Source organism: Bubalus bubalis, chromosome 3, assembly GCF_019923935.1.
Source record: "Bubalus bubalis isolate 160015118507 breed Murrah chromosome 3, NDDB_SH_1, whole genome shotgun sequence".
In the NCBI taxonomy this organism is placed as follows: domain Eukaryota; kingdom Metazoa; phylum Chordata; class Mammalia; order Artiodactyla; family Bovidae; genus Bubalus; species Bubalus bubalis.
In genome coordinates this window covers 117,152,159-117,173,773 of record NC_059159.1, presented here as the reverse complement: position 1 = coordinate 117,173,773, position 21,615 = coordinate 117,152,159, and positions in this window count along the sequence as shown.

The following is a 21,615-nucleotide window of genomic DNA, read 5'->3' as shown; positions in this document are numbered from 1 at the left end:
TTTTTGGGTGTTAGTTCTAAAAGGTCTTGTAGGTCTTCATAGAACTGTTCAACTTCAGCTTCTTCAGCATTACTGGTGCAGGTATAGACTTGGATTACCGTGATATTGAATGGTTTGCCTTGGAAATGAACAGATATCATTCTGTTGTTTTTGAGATTGCATTCAAGTACTGCATTTCAGAATCTTTTGTTGACTATGATGGCTACTCCATTTCTTCTAAGGGATTCCTGGCCACAGTAGTAGATATAATGGTCATCTGAGTTAAATTCACCCATTCCAGTCCATTTTAGTTCGCTGATTCCTAAAATGGCGATGTTCACTCTTGCCATCTCCTGTTTGGCCACTTCCAATTTGCCTTTGTTTGGTAGTTAGAATAGAAAACAGGGGTCCAAAATGGCGGTGGCTAAAAGACAAGGAAGGGAAAAGCCCGTGAAAATAGAACAAAGGAAGGTCAAAGGAAGGTCCAAGGACTGGAGTGATGACCTCAGGAAGAACAAACAGCACTCCTGGCTAAGCCCAATTTGCATAGGGTAGGCCCAGGGGGAGGAAGAAATATATAAAAGGAGGAGTCATAACGCTTTCTCTCTCTCTCCCGCGTGCATGCGCTTTCTCTCTCTCACTCCCTCTTTCTCCCGTGTGCATAGGCTTTCTTTCTCTCTCTCTCTCTAGCCCCACCCACCCTCGCCCTCACGTGCTGGCAGGCTCCTCCACTCATTTCTCTTCCAATCCAAGGATGGATTCTCCTGCTGCTGCTGCTAAGTCACTTCAGTTGTATCCGACTCTGTGCGACCCCATAGATGGCACCAGGCTCCCCTGTCCCTGGGATTCTCCAGGCAAGAACACTGGAGTGGGTTGCCATTTCCTTCTCCAATGCGTGAAAGTGAAAAGTGAAAGTGAAGTTGCTCAGTTGTGTCCCACTCTTTGAGACCCCATGGACTGCAGCCTACCAGGCTCCTCTGTCCATGGGATTTTCCAGGCAAGGGTACTGGAGTGGGGTGCCATTGCCTTCTCTGTGGATTCTCCTGCTATCTTCTAAATAAAATAGAGCTGTAACACTGATTTGTCTAAGAGCTATGAAACGGTTTGTTCAAGACCCGAGAGCTGTGACGCACGGAGGGCTTTAATGTCCGTCACCCCAAATCATTGTTGTGATGAGACAAGAGCTGAGAAACATACACTCACCTGACACCTTGATTTATGGACCTAACATTCCAGGTTCCTATGCAATATTGCTTTTTACAGCATTTGACCTTGCTTCCATCACCAGTCACATCCACAACTGGATGTTGTTTTTGCTTTGACTCAATCTCTTCATTCTTTCTGTAGTTGTTCTCCACTGATCTTCAGTAATATATTGGGCACTGACTAAAATGGACTGGAATGGGTGAATTTAACTCAGATGACCATTATATCTACTACTGCGTGCAGGAATCCCTTAGAAGAAATGGAGTAGCCATCATGGCCAACAAAAGAGCCTGAAATGCAGTACTTGGATGCAATCTCAAAAACGACAGAATGATCTCTGTTCATTTCCAAGGCAAACCATTCAATATCACAGTAATCCAAGTCTATGCATGAACCAGTAATGCTGAAGAAGCTGAGGTTGAATGGTTCTATGAAGACTTACAAGACCTTCTAGAACTAACACCCAAAAAAGATATCCTTTTCAATATAGGAGACTGGAATGCAAAAGTAGGAAGTCAAGAGATACCTGGAGTAACTGGATGGCATCACTGACTCGATGGACATGAGTTTGGGTAAACTTCGGGAGTTGGTGCTGGACAGGGAGGCCTGGCATGCTGCGATTCATGGGGTCACAAAGAGTCAGACACGACTGAGCAACTGAACTGAACTGAACTGAATGGATCATTGAAAAAGCAAGAGAGTTCCAGAAAAACAGCTATTTCTGCTTTATTAATTATGCCAAAGCCTTTGACTATGTGGATCACTACAAACTATGGAAAATCCTGAAAGAGATGGGAATACCAGAGTACCTCACTTGCCTCTTGAGAAATCTGTATGGTCAGGATGCAACAGTTAAAACTGGACAGGGAATAACAGACTGGTTCCAAATAGGAAAAGGAGTACATCAAGGCTGCATAATCACCCCACTTATTTAACTTATATGCAGAGCACATCAAGAGAAATGCAGGCTGGAGGAAGCACAAGCTGGAATCAAGGTTGCTGGGAGAAATATCAATAACCTCAGATATGCAGATGACACCACTCTTATGGCAGAAAGTGAAGAAGAATTAAAGAGCCTCTTGATGAAAGTGAAAGAGACGAGTGAAAAAGTTGGCTTGAAGCTCAACATTCAGAAAACTAAGATCATGGCATCTGGTCCCATCACTTCACAGCAAATAGATCGGAAAACAGTGGAAACAGTGTCAGACTTTATTTTTTTGGGCTTCAAAATCACTGCATATGGTGACTGCAGCCATGAAATTAAAAGATGCTTGCTCCTTGGAAGAAAACTTATGACCAAACTAGACAGCATATTGAAAAGCATAGACATTACTTTGCCAGAAAAGGTCCATCTAGTCAAGGCTATGGTTTTTCCAGTGGTCAATGTGAGAGTTGGACTATAAAGAAAGCTGAGTGCCAAAAAATTGATGCTTTTGAACTGTGGTATTGGAGAAGACTCTTGAGAGTCCCTTGGACTGCAAGGAGATCCAACCAGTCCATCCTAAAGGAGATCAGTGCTGAATATTCATTGGAAGGACTGATGCTGAAGCTGAAACTCCAATACTTTGGCCAGCTGATGTGAAACTCCAATACTTTGGCCAGCTGATGTGACTCACTGGAAAAGACCCTAATGCTAGGAAAGATTTAAGGTGGGAGGAGAAGGGGATGACAGAGAATGAGATGGTTGGATGTCATTACCGACTCAATGGCCATGAGTTTGAGTAATCTCTGGGTGTTGGTGATGGTCAGGGACGCCTGGCATGCTGCAGTTCATGGGGTCGCAAAGAGTCAGACACAACTGAGTAACTGAACTGAAGTGAAAGAGCCAACGATTATTAATGTATTACTTCACCTGGAGGTTTTTTTTGCTACCATGGATAGCTGTTGTATTTATTTCTGCTGTCTTCCTCCTGGATTGCATTAAAGACTAGATAGCATGCATCTCAAACAAATTGAGAACAAGGGCTCTTTAAAGAATGTTGTAACCGTTTAACTGGGGAACATGGCTGAGTCAGGGCAACAGCTGCCAAGACTCAGGCAGCTGAAATAGCTTCTGCTGCTTGAGCACTTGGCTGGGCGGCTGCTCTCGCCAGGTCCTCCGCCTTGATGAGGTGTAGGGAGGTAGATGATATAAAAACACACAAGCTTTGAAAGTTGACATGGACGTTGATGAGGAAACAGACTCGACGGCTTGAAAAAGAGGAAAACAGTTTGAATATCACCCTCCTTAATTTTCTGACTGTGATTAGAAGGGGGTTTCTCAGGTTGGGGTAGAATAGAATGCTTTGAGTAAGAGCCTGAGTAGGGAAACACAAGGAAATATTTAGGTGGCTATAGTAATAAGTTCTAGTGAGATGGACAGGATGGAAAACAGGCAATGGCAATGAAAACTGAAAGAAAAATGGGCAGAAAAGTTCTTTCCTTTCTTTAGATTCGACTATAATTAGGGACTTCCCTGGTGGTCCAGTGGCTAAAGACTCTGATCTCCCTCTGCAGTGGGCCCAGGTTCAATCCATGGTTGAGGAAGTAGGTCCCATGTGCTGCAACTAAGAGTTCAAATGCTGCACCTAAAGACCCTGCATACCACAATGAATACTGAAGATCATGAGCATTTCAACTAAGACACTGCATGGTGAAATGAATGAATAATAATAAAATATCTTTAAAAATGGAGGATACTTGCTTTAGAATGTTGTGCTAGTTTCTGGTGTACAATTTAGTGAATCAGCCATGTGTATACAAATATCCCATTCTTCTTGGAGAGTCACTGTGGAGAGCAGCATGGAGGTTCCTTAAAAAAGCTAAAAATAGAACTTCCATATGACCCAGCAATCCCATTGGGGTCATACACCTGGGCATATACCCTGAGGAGTTCTTATTCTTTAAGACAATCTCTGGATATGGAGGTTAATTTACACAGAGAGGGTGAGAAAGGAAGAAGGCTCAAAAGTGTTTCTGAGGCTCTTGGATTGGACAGCTGGGTAGATGGTGGTGTTACTGAGTTTGAGACAGGGGACACTGGAGGAGTAGCATGTAGAAAAGGAAACCTGAGATCAGTTTGGGGAATCTGTTAAGTAACTGCAGGTTATAAGACAAAGATAGCAAGTGTGAGAGAAGTCTGAACTAGGAATATCAAATTTGGGTGGTATCAATACACAGGTGGTAGCGGAAGCTACAGGTATGGGAGATATCCTCCAGGGATATTGAGTATAGCGAGGCAAGAGAAGGTTTAGGATGGAACCCCAAGGAACACCGGCGTGTTAGGTGGGTGAGGGGAAAGAATCTGTGAACGGGAGTAAGGAACACCTAGGAGGTGAAGGGACTGTGTGTTGGAAGACACAGTCAAGAGAGCTTCATGGAAGTGAAGCGCATAACAATAAAGAAAACTCCAGAATAGGAAGCTGAGTCAAATAGGACAATCTTCACCAATTTTGCAACTTTGTTTATGACCAAACCTATTCAGACACAGAAGTGATGTGATACATGGAATAGTAGAAAGACAATTGACCTTTTTCACTTCTGTGGCCTTGGGTTCACTTCCAGGAACCTCTATTCATCTCTGTAAAATAGGAGATAAATTAGCAAGTTTATGCTTAGAGGACTGATACAAGAATATACAAATGACTATGTAGATATATTTTATGATTTTTTGAACTTGGCAACATAAAGCAAATGTAAGATAGACATCTTGGTGGTTATTGTACAGTGTACGTATGTGCGTCTAACTTGGGGCATTTTCTTTGTGATATGAGTTCTCTGAAAATGGGGGTTATTTTTTGTGTAACATATATATGGCCTAATAGGATCTTAATACTTAACAAACCCTTTCCATAATGACAACCATTATTACAATGAACAATGAATTATTACAACCCTCCTCTAATGCAAAAGCTTAATTGCCAGGCTGTACTAAAGAAAAGTTAAATTTGGCTTTTCACATCCTAAGCAGGTATTTGGCAGCAAACATTCCCATTGAGAAAAAGAATAATATATACTGTAAAAACTTCTGGAAAAGAAATGCTCTCCCATTTAAAAAGAGTAAAAATTTTTGTAGTAAAATATCTAAAAGAAATATCAAAAAGAATAAAAATTCTAGTTCACTTAAAACACTGCTCTTTTAAGTTGTTCTCTTCTAATTCTTGATCGGTGTGAAATGCAGTGATGCCTGGCAACTGTCCATAATAAGCATTAAAGGTAATGAATTTCTTAGATTCCTATTTCTTACCTATAATGAAAATATCACCCACCTCTGTCCTATAAGTAGGATGCTAAATTAGCTGTGAAGATCTAAGCAACATTTTCTAAACTGGGTGAAACCAGTGTTGAAATCTGTGTCTTCCTAATTCCTTTGCATTCTTCATTACAGGTGAGCATTGAATGTACACATATTATATATATACCAGTTCTTATACCTAAAGAAGGCATAGCATTTTTTTTAGATTCCATACCTTTACTAACAAAGTCATTAAGTGTAAACTTGGAAAAGGTTAGAGTTATTATTTTCCTACCATCATTTTTTTTAACATAAAGCACTTGGTAAAATTCATAACTCTCTGCCATTGCTCACACCAAAAGCTGACAAGTAGCTTAAATATTCATAAGTATCAGAGCATGATGTTTGACTTAAGGCCTTATTTCTGATCTCTTGTTAGAGCAACCCTTCCTTGCTGACCTGAGTAGTAACAGAAATGGTTCCAAGATCATAATAATGAAATGGTTCCAGTGGTGATAATAGCTCACAAGAAAGAGCAGTGTGAAAGAAATATCTAGCATCTGGGACTCTGAATCCAGAGTATGTTCCTAATGTACAGAAATAAAGAAAAAAGAGAGAGAAAGAGACCCAGAGAGAAAGACAAAATGAGGAGGGGGAGAAGATGGAAGAAAGGGAGGAAGGAAGGAAAGAAGAAGATAAAAAAGCTGAAATTAACCTGCAACTTTGCAAAATCAATGTAACATAACAATTAACAGACAAAAAACCACTGATGTGGATTTTGGAGCACTAATGAATGCTTACTGAGACTTTTTAATATGGTGGGGATTAAACCATCATATCCTATGACTCAGAGAAGGCAACGGCACCCCACTCCAGTACTCTTGCCTGGAAAATCCCATGGACAGAGGAGCCTGGTAGGCTGCAGTCCATGGGGTCCCTAGGAGTCGGACATGACTGAGCGACTTCACTTTCACTTTTCACTTTCATGCCCTGGAGAAGGAAATGGCAACCCACTCCAGTGTTCTTGCCTGGAGAATCCCAGGGACGGGGGAGCCTGGTGGGCTGCTGTCTATGGGGTCACACAGAGTCGGACACGACTGAAGCAACTTAGCATCCTATGACTATTTTTAAGGAAATTCAACTTGCTTCTAATCTTTATAGAAGAGTTACTGAGGAAATCCTCAGGACTATGTACTATGTCATATGCTGTGGATACAGAAATTAAGCAGACACTTGCCCCTCTCTCTCACCACTTATATAAAGCTGTGGTAAATGCAGCAGGAGAGAATGGGTGAACTAGGGATTTGAGAGTCTCTGCAAGGGGCAACCTACAGTGCTCCAGGGAGAGAGGTGTGTCCTGTGCTAGGTTATCAACCATTCATTCTAAAAGAGAGAGCACTTTACTGGTGAAAGAGCTCCAAGAACATGATTAGTACTTTTTAAGCCAATACATTGAGTTTTAAGTAAGAAAAGGCAAATTGTTCACCTATATCATTTTATCTTCTGAAAAATCCTGGAAAGTGCATGTCTGCTTCTCCTATTTGCAAATGAGCAAACTGATTGAGGGATTTTAAATAAGTTGTTTAAGTTTCCCCAGTGGTGTGTGGTTTTATCAACCATGACTCTTTTGATTGAGTGAGTGATAGAAACTTGACTTAAAACATATTAAGCAGAAAAAAGACTGTTGGCTCATGTAACCAAACCACAAGAGGTAGGAAATACAGCTAGGCTTCAAGAATGATTGGAATCAAGTTCAAATGCTGCCAGGAGTCCTCCACTTCCCCTGCCTCAGATCCATTATTTCTGGCTTCATTCTATCACATAGCTCCCTCCTTGGAATTAGAAACATGGCTAATCGGCAAACCCAAGTTTGCAATTTCAAGAAACTCCTAGGTTTCAAGCTAAAAGTTTTTAAGGAAATGCAGTGATTCGTTTAACCTGGATTCAGTGTCCATCCTTGGACCAATCAGTGATCCTAGGAGTTGGATTATAATAAGTGGACAATTTAGGTCAGAAAACCAGGTATTGGGTCTTTAAGAAAACACAACTGTTCTGGGCTGACAAAGAACAGATATCAATTAAATTTTTTTTTTTTTAACCACCTATAGTTGCCTCCAAAGAAAAAGACAGATCTGTGACACTGCAGGATTTAAAATTTCTCTGGGCTAATAAGAAAGAAAACTGTAGGTGTTCAAATTCTGGCTCTCTCACTTCACTAGTTGTGTGACCTTGGCCAAGTTACTTACTGCCTCCTATTCCTCATTTGTAAAACTGTAATAATAATAATGTTATTCACTTCATAGAGATTTTGAAACTCAGTAGCTCCAGAATTGAATTTAGCTTCTTTCCTTGAAACTGACACTTTCTCACAGCTTCTCTTTATCAGTTAATAAGTGAAGTGAAGTCGCTCAGTCATGTCTGACTCTTTACGACCCCATAGACTGTAGCCCACTAGGCTCCTCCATCCACTGAATTTTCTAGGCAAGAGTACTGGAGTGGGTTGCCATTTACCTTCTCCAGGGGATCTTCCCAGCCCAGGGATCGAACCCAGGTCTCCCGCATTGCAGGCAGACGCTTTACTGTCTGAGCCACCAGGGAATCCCATTATCAGTTAATGGCACCTACAATTCCTCAAGTTTGGCACGGACAGTTCCTCAAGTTTCCCATTCCAAAATCTTAGAGTTATCTTTGAGATTCCCCTTTCTTCCATGCCCTATTTTCAAATGGTCTCCTAAACTTATTTCTTATTTCAAAATGTCTTTTATAGCAAGCTCCATTTCTCCCTTCCAACTGCCACCATGTCGCCTGAGGCCCAATTGGCATTTACCTGGATTACAGCTATAACCTCCTAACTGGTCTCCCTTCTTACAAAGTCTAAACTTTTCAACCCATTTTGACAGCACTTCCAAGTGACTTTTTCATTCTCTCTGAAATAGTCTCCAACTCAATAGTCTGAATAAGAGAAAGACAAAACTGTTTTCTGCTATCCTAAATTATTTGACTTTAGGATTCTTGAAATTCTTAACTCAAAAAAAAAAAAGGTGAATGTTGGATTAATGAGAAATATATATCCAAAAATATTCTACATTTAATAAAAATTGTTTATCAAGTAATATGTGTAACATGTTAAGATGTTATTTTATAAATATTCTTATTTATACATAATTAACAGACTATACTAAGAGTATTATGTTATAAACTATAGTTTTACATTTATGTATTAATATAAATATTTATAGAATTAATATAGTTTAAGTTATTTATTCAAAGGCTGGATTGTTAATTACCTTCCTTTTATTTAGTTGCAAATAATTTCTGATTAATTAAATTGTTTGTATTGGTTAAGTGAGGTTTGAAATACTGGATTAGGGAAGGAGTTATGGGATTTTTAAAGCAGAATAATTGTATCCAATTATGAATGTGCTTGTTGAGAAGAAGCTGATTCTATTTGGACTGGAATGATTGGATGAGATGCAATATTTGGATAAAGGGAGCAGGTCAGGTGAATCACCAAATAGAAAAAGATCTATGCTATTTTCACATTGCTCTGTTTTGTTTTTCAAGATTTCTTTGAAAGAAGACATGCTAAAACTCTAGTTCTTTTTTTTGTTGTTGAAAAATTAGGGAAAAAAGAAGAAAAGGTAATCTTTGAGTTTTGAAGGGCAGTTGAATGGGTGAATTTTTGATGTGTCATAGAATGGGGAAATTCTTGAGTAACTAAAAAAGAAGATGATTATCTTGAGACAGTGGGATTTCAAAATATGGTTATAAACAGAATGTACAGGAATTTAAAAATCCTTAGCACTAATCTTGACTGGCAAATCCCATGGACGGAGGAGCCTCTTAGGCTGCAGTCCATGGGGTCGCTAGGAGTCGGACACGACTGAGCAATTTCACTTTCATGCATTGGAGAAGGAAATAGCAACCCACTCCAGTGTTCTTGCCTGGAGAATCCCAGGGACGGCAGAGCCTGGTGGGCTGCCGTCTATGAGGTCTCACAGAGTCGGACATGACTGAAGCGACTTAGCAGCAGTAGCAACAGCAGCAGCACTAATCTAGAAAATATGGCACGTGTATTCATTTTCAAAATTATTTAAAGTGGCTTTAGCCTGGGTTTGTTAAGTCCTTGCTACCACTTGATAGTTATCAAAAAACTCACTTATTGTTCCAAGATGTTGTATCTCTTTAAATTTTGCTACAAGTTGTATAGCATCCTCTTAAATATGTAGGATGTTCAGTAAATGCTTATGTCTTTTTGTGCTTATTAAAGTTCTCTTTTTCTAGTAAACATGTAATTGAATTTAAGCCTTGTTAATATTAAGAAACACAGAGCAAATAATATGAAGTACATTAAAGAAGTGCTAAAAAGTATATCTTTTCTGTAGTGTAGGTCATGGAGCATGCAGAATGCTCTGTACTTGTGTAGAAGTTGCTAGCTTCTTGAGTACCATTCAAATCTTCATTTCATAAAGTGGTGGCATATGGTAGAGCTGCTTGTCATCTAAGAACCACTTTGTTGGTCTTCCTTCTCATGAACCAGATAGTGAAACCCAAACAGCCTATTTTGTATGCAGATGCACACACATACCCACCCACTCAACACACATTACTGCACACCAATTATGTAAATAAAAGATGAACTGAAAAATCGTTTGGTGACTTAAAATTTTTTAAAAACTTTTATTTTATGTGTTTTAATTAATGTACTTATTTGGCATGCTGTGCAGCATGTGGGATCTTAGCTCCCTGACCAGGGATCAAACCCATGCCCCCTGCATTGGAAGTGTGGAGTCTTAACCACTGGACAGTGGGAAGTCTTCCTGTGGTGACTTTAAATCAAAGATTTTTATGATCACTTTTCTTGATCCTTATTTTGAAAATAAGTTTTCATATCATCATGTCCCTTTTCCAATATCAGGTCAGTGTCTAATGCTTAAAAAACATATTTAAGGGAATGTTATGCAACTGACAGCAAAATTTAAAGAGATGCAACATCTTGGAACAATGGCTAAGTCTTTTGGTAACTTTTGGGTGGTATCAGATATAGCAGACATATCATTTGATTCTAAAGAGTGTAATATTAAAAGAAAGAGTAGTATGTGGAAAAACTACATTATGACCATAGCTTTTTATTTGCATGGCTATGTTTTAGTTTGTCCACTGTACAATGAGATGTGAACAGGCTGAATTAAGAGTTAAAAAACAAACAAACAACAATGGTTATAGCACATTTGCATGTTCAGTTCCTTCTATTAATATTGACTTAGAAAGTATAGGTATGCTTTCCTTTGTAGGCAATGGCGTTGTGATAAAGAAAGGGTACTGTGTGAGCTTTAACATTTGAAATGCTTTATTTCCTTTTAAAAATTAGGTAGTAAATATTTAATTTAGTTCAGTTCAGTTCAGTCACTCAGTCGTGTCCGACTCTTTGCGACCCCATGAATTGCAGCACTCCAGGCCTCCCTGTCCATCACCAACTCCCAGAGTTCACCCAAACTCATGTCCATTGAGTCAGTGACGCCATCCAGCCTCTCATCCTCTGTTGTCCCCTTCTCCTCCTGCCCCCAATCCCTCCCAGCATCAGGGTCTTTTCCAATGAGTCAACTCTTCGCATGAGGTGGCCAAAGTATTGGAGTTTCAGCTTTAGCATCAGTCCTTCCAAAGAATACCCAGGACTGGTCTTCTTTAGGATGGATTGGTTGGATCTCCTTGTAGTCCAAGGGACTCTCAAGAGTCTTTTACAACACCACAGTTCAAAAGTATCAATTCTTCGGTGCTCAGCTTTCTTCACAGTCCAACTTTCACATCTGTACATGACCACAGGAAAAACCATAGCCTTGACTAGACGGACCTTTGTTGGCAAAGTAATGTCTGTGCTTTTGAATATGCTATCTAGGTTGGTCATAACTTTCCTTCCAAGGAGTAAGCATCTTTTAATTTCATGGCTGCAATCACCATCTGCAGTGATATTAAGATTGACAAAACTGGGTGAAGAGTTCCTGAGCTTTGTTATATTACATCCTATATTCTTTATTATTATATTTCCTATTTGTTTAAAAATTATTCTAAGAAATTAATAGAATCTTCAGCCTTTGCAAATGGTTTCCAGGTGCTGAAAATGTAAGACCCAAGCTTCTTAGCATGGCAAATAAGCTTGTCATCATCTAGTCCCTCCCTACTGCTTCGTCCTCATTTTCCTTCCTCTGGCCTCTCCAGAATTGCCAAATTACTCACAGTTCCTGAAAGATACAAGGAACTACATTCTATCACTCTATATGCTTAAAAAGTGTTGTTACTTGTACCTGAAATCCCCACCCCATCCTCCTTTAGTCAGTTTGTTAAAGTCCTTTTGCCATTTTATTCTCTTGTTTAGGCATAACTTCCTCTGGAAAGGTTCTTGTGATTTTTCCAGGCAGAATGAAGCACCCATCTTCTTAACATTATCGTGATACTTTCAGTAAACATGTTATTGCATTTGTCTATGTATCTTTATCTCCTCTTGACAATGAGTTCCTTGAAGGCTAGTGGTATCATATCCACTTCTAGCACAATGAGAATTTACAAATTTTTCATTAGTTGTTTTTCTCATCTTTAAGGTAAAAAACTCCCATTTAAAAAATTCCAACAGTTTAGAAGTGTATAAAAGTCAGTCCTCTTCTCCATTTCCAACTTCTTATTCTTACATCAGTGGTTAACTTTATCTTATTTTTATTTCTATATAATATACAGAAATAATCTTTGCATGTACAAGGATATAAGTGTATAAACATATGAATATATAAAGTTCATAATCACTTTTACATACAAATAGTACAGTATTACACAGTGTTCTGCATCTTGACTTTTTAATATAGCAACTTATCATGCCTTCTAGTCATATCAGTATATACAGATTCATCTTATTCTTTTTACAAGCTGTACCATATTCCATAATATGTTTATAATTTAGACTAACTTGAGAAGCAATTATCATATAATCTGATCAAAAATGTAAAAAAGATGTAGAGGTTTATTACTTGGGAAGAACATAGGTGGGGTGAACTTAGGGTTGGTTTGAATCAGAGAATCAAGAATATCATCAAAGACTCAGTTTCTTTTCATTGGTTTGCTTCATTGATTCCCTGGTATAAGCTTCATCCTTGGATGACTTTATGATGGAAACAAATTGAAATAGTAGATCTAGTTTTCACATCTAAAACCACACCATCGAGAACAATATGTGAATACATGCTTTTTATCCATCCTCACCAATGCCAGATTTAACACCAGATCACGGTATATTCTTATTGCACATTGTCATTCAGAACTCTTACATTATATTTAGTTACCTGTGGTATGAGATAGAGATTAGTGTAAAGAAATTAGGTTGATGTGTGGATGAGATGATAGTTTTGATAATGGTGGTGGTGGTTTAGTGTGTCCAACTCTTGTGACCCCATGGACTATAGCTTGCCAGGTTCCTCTGTCCATGGGATTCTCCAGGCAAGAATACTGAGTGAGTTGCTATTTCCTCCTCCAGGGAATCTTTCTGACCCAGGAATTGATCCTGGTCTCCTGAATTGCAGCAGATTCTTTACCAACTGAGCTACAAGGGAAAGAAATTGGGCCTAAGAAAAAGTTCTACAGGGAGTTTGAGGTATTTTGTCAATCTGAGTTGAAAGTGGGAGGTTTATATTTCTGTTCATGGGGGCTGATATCCTAAACAGGTGAGGCAAGAAGTCTTAGATGAAAAAAATTCTCCTTTCTTGCTGGCTGATGCTTAAAACATGACCATAAAGACTTGATCATTCATCATACACCTAATTTTTGCTTAACTGTTGATGCAATTTGGAAAAATAGCATGTTGCATCATTGTGAGCCAAGGATAGTCTATTAAGATGAATGAAGCATGGGACAACAGAGATTGATGCCCTACAGACAACTGGATATGGGGAGAAGGGAGGGGTAGGGAGAGGTGAGCCTACCAGGGAAGGAGAGAATTTTAGACACAAAACTGCTTTTTTTATAGTTTTGTCTAAAGGTGGAGTTAGAACATTTAGTCTAGGAATTCTTCAAGGAAGAACTTAATTTGGTTCTATCCAAAGAGAAAAAGTGTCATTCAGGATGGTAAATGGGAGAAAGTAACATGATCTATGTGCTGGGGAGGTTTAGAGAGGATGGAAACGACACTCTACGAATGAAAACAGAAAATTCAAAACATTTCATCTCAAGGAAAATTTCACTTTAGTTATACACAGACAGATTTAGGCCACCATACTCAGATTAGTTACACACACACACAGAAATGAATTTAGAATTCTAAATAATCATACATAGCTAATGACGTTAATAATATAATAATAATAAACGGTCTTACACTGTAGCTGAGTGGCTCCACTCCTGGGAGGTTAAAAGGCACTCTAGACCTACAATTAAACCAGAACAGATTTCTCTTTCTTAGTATGTATTGGATGTTGTCCTGCTCCCAGGCAGTGAAACAAATTCAAGTACCCACCTGTGAGCATAGGTGCAACGTTTTCCTCTATGATGTGGGTATGCTTGGAGAATCACTAGGATGGTATCTGTAAGGAATCTGAACTCTTAAAACTGGCCAAAACTCACCTATGCACTATATTATTATCACCCTGTGAATCATTCAACAGAATTATAACCAATCTTATTATGGTGAGATTCTGGAACCTCAACAACCACAAGTGAAACTCTTGGGGCCGAATTTGGTTGGATCAGGTTAATCTTGCATTATAGCTCTCGTCCGTTTTTCCAGAAAGAGTCAGTCAAAAGTGACTGTTTTACCAAAGGGAAACCTTCACAATCTCTGCTCACCTCCCTCCCCTGTTGGCTCCCAAAGCTGAGAGGAGTTGCGCACAGATAGAGCAAACCCTCCAGTCCTGAAGAAGAGGGAACATTCTGAAGTAACTAATCACAACATAGCAACCAAGTGGCTGGAAGCCCCAAGAAAATTGCAGGCGAGCACACAGGACACTGAAGGTCAACTGGTGAATGTGCTTGGAAGACACAGTTCTGCAATCAGCTAGAGAAAAATGCAGCTTTCCATTTCAACTAAGAATTTGCTAAGACTCCAACTTCTCTTTCTCACCTAGTGGGACTCAGTTCAGTTCAATTCAGTCACTCAGTTGTGTTTGACTCTTTGCGACCCCATGAATTGCAGCAGGCCAGGCCTCCCTGTCCATCACCAACTCCCGGAGGTCACTCAGACTCACATCCATCGAGTCAGTGATGCCATCCAGCCATCTCATCCTCTGTTGTCCCCTTCTCCTCCTGTCCCCAATCCCTCCCAGCATCAGAGTCTTTTCCAATGAGTCACCTCTTCGCATGAGGTGGCCAAAGTACTGGAGTTTCAGCTTTAGCATCATTCCTTCCAAAGAAATCCCAGGACTGATCTCCTTTAGAATGGACTGGTTGGATCTCCTTGCAGTCCAAGTGGGACTCCAGTTCAGTTCAGTTCAGCTGCTCAGTCATGAGATAGCAAACACCATCCACAAGAATCTTACTCTCAAGTCCCCCTAAAAATGGGCTTCTCTTAAAAATTAAACATATTAAATGAAATATGTTGAATATGGTGAAAATGTGAGACTTCACTATTTACTTATTCATGTATATGTGCTTTTATTTAATCAATAGCACATTATCATGAACTTATTTTATTTTAGACACTGAATTAGATCGTGGGGGTACAAAAATGCATATGATTGATTCTACCCTCATGATGTTCTAATAGAGAATATACACATAAGTAAACAGATAAGTACATGCAGAATGGTCATGGCAATGATGTGGGTCCAGGATTCTATGGGAAGATAAAAGAAGTACATGCAAGTCAGCCTGTAGCTGCATGGTGTATATGTAGATGTGCATGCATGTGTGTGTGCATAGGGTAGAGTGGAATTGTGGAGAAGAGCAGTCCAAAGAAGGCTTCTAGAACTGGCAATTCTTCAGTTGTATTAGGGGAAATGAATAGGAGTTATCTTATTAAAGAGAGGTCTGAAAAATGTACAGGACTGAGGAGCTACGCAGGTCTGTATGTGTGAGAAAGTAGCTTCAAGATTCTGTGAGTGGTCCCAAATGACTATTTAGTGTGTGTGTGGCACACTGGAAGATGAAAGCTAAGAAGAAAATAAAGAATATAAAGTTTTTTGCAATCAGTGATGAATAGATTGGATTTTATCATGACTATGATAGGGAGCCAGAGAAGGGCTTTTCAATCATTCAAATACCATTTTGGTGACACAAAGACAAATTGGAAGTTGCTGCCCCTGGAAGGAGTAATCAATTAGATTACAGTCCTAATTCAGATGAGAAGAGAATGATGCCCAAATTGGAACAGTTGCAGTATGACTGAAAAGGAGAAGAAAGATGAGAAGTATATAGAAAATGATGTAGGCAGACAATCTTAATGGGCTTATGGAAAAGGGGATGTCTAACATGACTATTTTAGTTCTGCACTAGATAACAAATTTATAGTGTTGTCTTTACCTGAGATGTTGAAGATGGCAAAGAATGAAATTTGTGGGATGAAAATAACAAAGTAGAAATGAATGCATGGGATCCATGGGAGTAAAGGGGATTTCTGTAGTGTATAGGTGTATTTGGAGATCATTAATATCAAAGTATACTTAAAGCTATGGGTTTAGGTAAGGCCACTGAAGGAAAGTAAATGGAGTGATTAGAGAAAAGGGCTAAGGAAGAAATTATAAAGAATATAAAAATTTAGTAAGTAAGCAGAGATGGAAAAGTATATGATGAACATTAATAGGCAAGTCAGAGAAGTAGGAGGAAAAGCAGAATAAAGCAGTACTCTCAGAAGCCAAGAGAGTTATTTCATGGAGGAAATGGTTAACATTGCCCAATGTTACCAAAGGGTCAAATAAGATTCTCAAAGTATGATTCTCAAAGTATGAGTTGAGATGTCAACTGGAGTACCTACCAGATATCAGTGGAGGGGTAAAGGAATGAAGTTAGTCATCTCTACAAGAAGCTCCTAATCTTGCATCTACATATTTGCCACATGTCCATATTTTACTGTCCATAAAGAGTTAACTATAATGCAAAAGAGAACCAGTTGGGAACTGCAAATGAGCTCTTTTCACAAGTATTTCAATATTGTTCTATTGACTCACAAATTGTCATGAATAAGGTAGGAGACCTCCTCTAAGATTGCTCTCAGTGATTCACCTCTCCGGTCTTCCTGCTGCTGCTGCTGCTAAGTCGCTTCAGTCATGTCCAACTCTGTGCGACCCCATAGACGGCAGCCCACCAGGCTCCCCTGTCCCTGGGATTCTCCAGGCAAGAACACTGGAGTGGGTTGCCATTTCCTTCTCCAGTACATGAAAGTGAAAAGTGAAAGTGAAGTTGCTCAGTTGTGTCCGACTCTTCGAGACCCCATGGACTGCAGCCCACCAGGCCCCTCCGTCCATGGGATTTTCCAGGCAAGAGTACTGGAGTGGGGTGCCATTGCCTTCTCTGTCCGGTGTTCCTGCACTTGTGTAATTCCCTTTCCTTGAATGTGGCTGCTATTAGTGACTTGCTTCTAGAGAACAGAATGCAACAGAGGTGATGGGATGACGCTTCTGAGAGTGGGTAATAAAAAGACTGGGCTTCTACCTTGGGACTTATCCTCTCTCTCCCAGCTCTTGCCCTGGGGAATGCAAGCTTTAATATTATGAAGAGACCTTTGGACAAGCCTGCAGACAAGAAACGTTATCTCTAGGCAGTCACTAGCAAGGACCTGAGGTCTACTCACAGTCATGTGATTGAGCTTGGGCATGGATCTGAGGGCTGCATACAGTCATACGAATGAGCTTGGAAGTTAATCCTTCGCAGTTTGAGCCTTGAGATGACTACAACCTCAGCCAACACCTTCACTGGAGCTTTGTGAGAGATGCTGAACCAGAAACACCTAGTTAAGCTATATCTAGATTCCTGATGCATAGAAACTGTGAGATTTTTTTAAAAAAGTGTTTTTAAGCCACTAAGGTTGGATGTAATTTGTTGCCCTGCAATATGTAACTAATATATGCCTTCAGCTATAATCTCAATCATAAGCGACAGTACTGTAATACCAGGATTTCTTAAAGTACACAGTTTGCCTCATAATTTTCTAGATACAAAGTAACAACCATCCACCTTAATTAAAAATCAACAGCAATTATGGAGTTTTAGAATTTCTTAACATTGTAGTCATGTACGAACTCAATTCATAATGGAAGGTTAGAGGTTCAAGAGAGGTCATCTTAGTGCATTCATTCCCTGCCAGCCAGGAGCAGAACTGGACCATTATCTCCCTGCTTTCCTGGTGATTAATTCATCACATCTGCTTTTCCCATCCCATACCTTCCTCAGCTGGCATCTTGTGCTTTCTGTTTACTAGACTCAGAAATGCCATGTCTCCTAATCCTCCAATCCTCATGTATAATCCTGTGCTCAACTCAAATGTTTCTTGATTGTATTGGATGTTATCACATCCTATTGACTGTCTGGAGTTTGCTGTTATCTCCAGAGGGTGTTCATCCTTTTGTAATTAACAGCTTATTTGATTCAATGGTAACCGAGGTCAGGCTGTGTGTATTTTACCATTCTGAGTTTGCAGGGGTATTTGCCCTCCCCTTTGATATCTTTATTTTAATTACTTCTGAGATTTGTGTCTATATCCATAGGATGTGGAGTGTGAGTTATTTTAAATATTCCTCTTCTTTTTAATACAGTTTGTGAATACTTTGTTCACTCCCGGAAATGCCATGCCAGGTTTATCAAGCAGTTGGCTCCATTACTTTTTAAAAAAATTTTTTGTTTTGGCTCCATTTTCCTCCAACCTTAACAACCAATTTCCAGTGTGCATATTTTGATGCAGACATCACAAAGGGTGAGCTGAACACCTACCAAATGGAAGTTAAAATATGTACTTGGAGATAAAAACCAAACGTTTTTTTGTGCAGTATACATCTTGTTTCTGCATTTTCTAAAAAAAAAAAGTAAGCTGAATAAATACAATTGGCTTTCACAAAGTTTGGCTTTACCAAAACTTTCTGCAAATACTCAAGGAAGCTTGTAGGTCAGAATACACAAAAGGCTTTCTTTCAGGTACAAATGATGAAAGTTGTTTGAAATTTTAAAAAAAGATTGAATGGTTCTGTGTTACCTGCTGTTGGTATTAGTCATTTCAGTTTAAGAAAATATCATCAATTAAAGTCTTGCAATAAAGACACTGCAAAATATATAACATGGGAATATTTTCAGCATCCAAAGAACAAAATAAAGATCTTTGTTTTTTTTCCCCCAAGGAGAGCAATATTAAATATGCTTCCAGTTCTTTGCAGTAAGCAGTGCTCTATTTTGTCTTCAACTAATTCGCATTCGGCTAGGGCTAACCTGGTAATTTAAAGATGGGTATCCCAATTTCCAAATAGGCATATTTAATTTTGTAAACAATTCTTGATATTATCCTGGATCATTAAGCAGGACATGTAAGTTGGATGCTGCTGTTGCTGCTGCTGCTAGGTCGCTTCAGTCGTGTCCGACTCTGTGCAACCCCATAGACGGCAGCCCACCAGGCTCCCCTGTCCCTGGGATTCTCCAGGCAAGAACACTGGAGTGGGTTGCCATTTCCTTCTCCAATGCATGAAAGTGAAAAGTGAAAGGGAAGTTGCTCAGTCATGTCTGACTCTTAGCGACCCCATGGACAGCAGCCCACTAGGCTCCTCTGTCCATGGGATTTTCCAGGCAAGAGTACTGGAGTGGGGTGCCATTGCCTTCTCCGAAGTTGGATGAGGCATAGTTATTTAAAAGTGATGGGGAAAATCAAGCAATTAAATAGCCTGAAACAAAGAATGAAGACTACATTTCAAAAGCCAAAGAAAGCCATAGTTATGATTCCAAGTAGTCAGGAAAATAATGGAAAGCTGGCTACGGAGTTCAGAAGGATGATGAAAATACTGATTGCTGACTTAGTTTCCCTAACATAACTGAGATGAGAACAGTGCAATGAAATTTCCACCATTTTCAACAACAAGTACCACACTGTTTTCAACAATGATAAGGCAGAAACCTCAAGGCCCTTTGCAAATGAGGAAAGCAGACTTTCATTGGCAAACAGATTTGGGAAAATGTTTACATTTCTTTCCCAAAGGGTCAGTGCCCATAGAACCTCTCCGAAGTCCTTAATAATGAGGTCTGTTTAATTTTATTTAATGCAGCATTTCCAAAGAATCTCTTTTCCAGATAACATCTATTAACACTGCAGAGCAGAACACACTTCAGAAAACTGCTCTAGATTCAGAGGAAAGAAAAATAATTGCTAAAAGTAGTCAGACAAGGAAAGAAAGTGGAGGTTAAGATCCTGTTCTTCCCAAACTCCTTGGGTAATTGCCTCAGTTCCCCATTTTACATAGTAGTTTTAGGCCTATATTAGGTGTGTTCCCAAGCCTCTCCCTAGTAGTACGCAGCTGAGTCACTGAAACCTCTTACCTGCAACCTGGGACCTGCCCAGGTTCTATACTGTGTCTGTAAATGACAGGGAGTGTGTCAGCAACTCCAGCACTCCAGACTTGGCCTGTGGAGTTAGCCACAGTGCTGGTGATCTCACCAAGTCATATATTGCTCAACTCCCTTCTTATGTTGGCTGAAGTCATTTGAGGGCTTTACCTTCATTCATTATCTGGTATAAATTTTATTCTAAATCCCAATCCCAGACCACACGTTCAGAAACCTCTTTTTCTAGGACTGCAACTTCCCACCAGTATTCTTTTCATATTCCTGAACTTCCTTCCAGGCATTGGCTAGGATGTGAATATGCATGAACTAGTAATATTATCACTATTATCCAAACTTCTACCTAGTTGCAAACATGTTCATCATCCCAAAATGATACCCAGACCCATGAAAAAGTCACTTCCCATTCCTCCTTCCTTCTAGCCCCTGGAAACTACCAATGCTTTCTGTTTCTGGGGCTTTGCTATTTTGGATTCTTAATACAAATGGAACTATATGTGACTTTTAAAATCTGGTTTCTTTCATTTAGAACAATCACCCACATCAAAGAATATATCATCACTTTATCTTTTTAATGGCAGAACAATATTCCATCATGTGGCTGTATCATGTTTTGTTTAGCCATGTATCAACTATGGACATCTGGGTTGTTTCCTTCTTTTGCTCTCTATGAATAACAAATCTATGAACATTTTTGTACCTGCTTTTGTGGGAATATCTGTTGTTGTTGTTGTTTTTAATTCCTTTGGTTATATTCTTAGGGGTAAGTTACAGGGTAGCATGGTAATTCCATGTTTAATTTTTTGAGGAAGTTTTTGAGGAACTGTCCAACTCTTTTCCAAAGCAGCTGTACCATTTTACATTCCCACCAAGAATGTATGAACATTTCAATTTTTCCACATTCTGCCTCATGTGTTAATTTCCAATTTGGGTTCTTTTTTCTTATTATTGTAGCTGTCTTAGTGTTAAATGGTATTTCATTGCAGTTTTAACTTTAATTTTTCTAAAGATTAATGACACTGGGCATCATTTCATATGCACGAATATCTTCTTTGGAGAAATGTTAATTCAAGGCCTTTGCCCATTTTTTAAACTGGATTGTCTTTTTGGTTTTGAAATGTAAAAGTTTTAAGGAACCTAGATATTAGACTATTATCAAATGTATGGTCTGCAAGTATTTTACAATTATTTAGGTTATTTTTTTACTTTCTTGATAATATCTTTTGATGCATAAAAGTGTTTAATTTGATGATATCTATTTGTTTTTGTTTCTTCCAATTTTTGGTGTTATATCTAAGAATCTATTGCCAAATCTAAGGACATGAATATTTACTCCTATGCTTTATTCTGAGAGTTTTATAGTTTTAGCTCTTACTTTTAGGTCTTTTATCCATTTTGAGTTAATTTTTTAATATAGTGTGAAGTAGAAGACCAAGTTTATTCTTTTATATATGATTATCCAGTTGTTTCAATACCATTTGTTGAAGACAATATTCTTTCCCCATTGAATACACCTGGCACCCTTGTAGAAATTTTATATTTGAACTCAACTTTGGTTTTGGATTAATAGTCCCAGATCTGCACAAAAGGCTATTGGGCTTTTGATTGGGTTTGCACTGACTCTACAGATTGCTTTGGGCAATAGTATTTCAACAATATTAAATCTTCCAATCCACACACATGGTATGTTTTTCCATTTATTTATATCTTCT